Genomic DNA, 3,369 nt, shown 5'->3' with positions numbered 1-3,369 from the left:
TACTCCATACATAACACTTTCAATACCACATTAAAGCCCCACTAGGAGAGGGAAGATAACAGCTGTGATCTGATTAAAAGTTTTTAATATCTCACAATGAAAAATATATAATGGGCCTTCAACATTTTGCATACTTAAATTTACATAAGAGAGGCTTAGAAAATAAAGCATGATTGATAATGTCTCAAAGAAGTTCTAAATGGTGTAACAGATTTGGTCTTATTAAGTTCCAAAGAATTTATTATCAAAATTTAAAACTTCAGTCGTACATAATGTAATAAACCTTTACAATAGCTGCTAAGGGAAAGCGGCGGTGTAATTTACACACATTACTGAAGGCAAAAAGTTAAGAGCAGATGCTAACTCCAGTTGGAATGTTGACCAGTTCATGCAGCTTCCTCCTCACCTAAACACTCATGACACATTGAATGAAATCATCATATGGGAAATTCACAACACCTTGCTGGGCAGTATCAAAGGTGATCTTCCCATTGGTGCTGTATCGCTTTGCAATTGAATTCACGGCCTGGGGACTCAACCTAAATCCCATTGTTGTCAGGGCCTTCAGCAATTCTTGAGGATCCACTGTTCCACTCCTGTCGCGGTCAAAGCTGATGAAGTGTTGTCTCCAGCCATTCAGTACAGCCCAGAGTTCTTTAAATTCATTGAAACCCATTGTGCCAGACATCTCTCTATCCAGCATTGAGACCTTAAGCCGACAAGTCTCCAGGTTAAAAGGTTTGTATCCTCCTGCAATGCCAGATTGTGTCAGACATCTCTGCAATTCATCAGCATCTATTTGCCCATCCTGTCCGGCTACAGCAGCAAAGTAGCCATACAGCGGATCTTGTGTCTGTCCGGGAAACGCAGGCCCTCCAGGAGCCCCTCCATACCCGCCTGGATAGTACCCGCCGCCGGCGCCAGGGTGCCCAGGGTACGCCATGGTGCAGACTGCTCGGCTGCCGTGCCCCGCCCCAGATTCTTTTTAAAATGTACCAGTATTACAGGCTCATTTGGTCTTAGTTGGCACTTTGAACACATAATATGAAAACAATCTGGGCGCAGTGGCTTACCCCTATAATCCCAGCACTTTGGAAGGCCAAGGCAGAAGGATTGCTTGAGCCCAAAGTTCAAGACCATCTAGGGCAACATAGTGAGACTTTGTCTCTACAAAAGATCAAAAAATTAGGTGGGCCTGGTGGCACATGCCTATACTGGACTTAGAAAGATCACCTGAGCCCAGGAGGTCGAAGCTTCTGTGAGCTGTGACTGTGCCACTGCACGCCAGCCTTAGTGATAGAGTGAGACCCCAACACAGATACATGTAACAAGAGTTTTTTTTAATGTTTTAGTAGGTGAGATATGCACAAAAGAACGCTAATCATTTTTGTAAAATATCCCCTCTAATGGTCGCTTGAGTACAATGACCCTTTTGTTCACTTTAGGTGGAAGGATATTTTGCAATATTTGGCATCATAAGCACTTGTCCTGAAAGCACCAGACATCATGCTTTCCCAATATCCTACCTGATTTTTTTCATTGTACTTTCACACTTGTGTTTAAATTTTTGTAGCTATTGTAAATGGGATTTCCTTTTTGACTTCTTTCTTAGCTAGTTTATTATTGGTGTACAGAAATACCACTAATTGCTGTATGTTGATTTTGTATCCTAAAACTACTTTACTAAATTTATTTATTAGATCTAAGAGTTTTTTATTGGAGTCTTTAAGATATAAGATCATGCCATCTGCAAACAAAAACAATTTAACTTTCTCTTTTTTAATTTGGATACGTTTTATTTATTTCTCTTGTCAACTTGCTGTATTTCCAGCACTATGTTGAATAGCAGTGGTGAAAATGGGCATCCTTGTCTTGCTCTAGTTCTTAGAGGGAAAGGCATTCAGCTTTTCCCACTCAGTATATTAGCTATGGGTTTATCACATATGATCTTCATTATATGCAGAGGTATATTCTTTCTATGTTTAGTTTGTTGAGAGTTTTTCTCATGAAGGGATGTTGAATTCTATCAAATGATTTTTTACATCTAATGAGATGATCATATGGCTTTTGTCCTTAATTCTGCTTATGTGATGTATCACTTTTATTGATTTTTGTTAATTGACGCATTCTTGCATTTGTGCTATAAATTACACTTGGTCATAGTGGATTAACTTTTCATGTGCTGTTGAATTTTGTTTGCTAGTATTGTATTGAAAATTTTAGCATCTGTGTTCATCAGGGATATTGGCCTATAGTTTATTTGTTGCATCCTTGTCTGATTTTGGTATTAGGGTGATGCTGGCCTCATAGAATGACTTAGGGAGAATTTTTCTTGTTTAATTTTTTTGCATAGTTTGAGGAGACTTTTGTAACAATTTGGCAGTGAAAACACCCCAGTCCTGAACTTTTCTTTGAAGAATTTTTGTTATTGATTTAATCTCATTAATCATTATTGGTCTGCCCATGTTTTCTATTTCTTCCTGATTCAATCTTGGTAGATTGCATGTTTTCAGAAATTTATACATTTCCTTTTGATTTTCTAGTTTGTTAGCATATAGTTTTTCATAACAGTCTCTGACAATCTTGTATTTCTGTGGTTTCGGTTGCAATTTCTTCTTTTTCATTTCTGACTTTGTTTATTTGGGTCCTCTCTTTTCTTGGTTAGTCAAGCTAGCAGTTTATCAATTTTGTTTATCTTGTTAAAAAATCAACTTTTTGCTTTGTTGCTCCTTTGTATTGTCCTTTTAGTCTCTATTTCATTTACTTCGCTCTGATCTTTATTATTTCTTTTCTTTTGCTAATCTGGGGTTTGGTTTGTTCTTGTTTTTCTACTTCCTTGAGATACATCGTTAAATTGCTTATTTGAAATTTTTCTATTTTTTTGATGTGGCATTTATTGCTATAAACTTCCCACTTGTCACTGATTTTGTTGTATCCCAGAGGTTTTGGCATGTTGTGTTTTGACTTTCATTTGTTTTAAGAAATGTTTTGAATTCCTCTTTAATTTCTTCCTTGTCCAATGGCCATTCAGGAACATGTTGCTTAATTTCCATGTATTTGTACAGTTTCCAAAGTTCCTGTTGTTATTGATTTCTAGTTTTATTTCTTTGTGGTCTGAGAAGATTATTTTGATTTTTTAATTTGCATTGAGACTTGTTTTGTGTCTATCCTGGATATAGTCTATCCTGGATAAGATTCCATGTGCTAATGAGAAGAATGTGCATTCTGTAGCTATTGGGTGAAATGTTCTATAAATGTCTATTTGGTCCATTTGCTCTAAAGTGCAGTTTAAATCAAATATTTCTTTATTGATTTTCTGTCTAGATGATCCATCTTATGCTGAAAATGGTGTGCTTAAATTCTCAACTC

General features: G+C 36.8%; 1 pseudogene across 1 annotated transcript; it reads right to left on the bottom strand.

Moving 5' to 3' along the window:
* Positions 1-224: 224 nt before the first annotated feature.
* LOC103267643 lies at positions 225-969 on the bottom strand (annotated as a pseudogene). The gene has a single exon (XR_504763.2). The product of XR_504763.2 is annotated as a sorcin pseudogene (transcript).
* Between the last annotated feature and the right edge of the window lie 2,400 nt (positions 970-3,369).

Source organism: Carlito syrichta, unplaced genomic scaffold (genome assembly GCF_000164805.1).
Source record: "Carlito syrichta isolate Samal-C Ts95f unplaced genomic scaffold, Tarsius_syrichta-2.0.1 Scaffold308192, whole genome shotgun sequence".
Lineage (NCBI taxonomy): Eukaryota > Metazoa > Chordata > Mammalia > Primates > Tarsiidae > Carlito > Carlito syrichta.
This window is presented reverse-complemented; position numbering and strand designations above follow the sequence as displayed.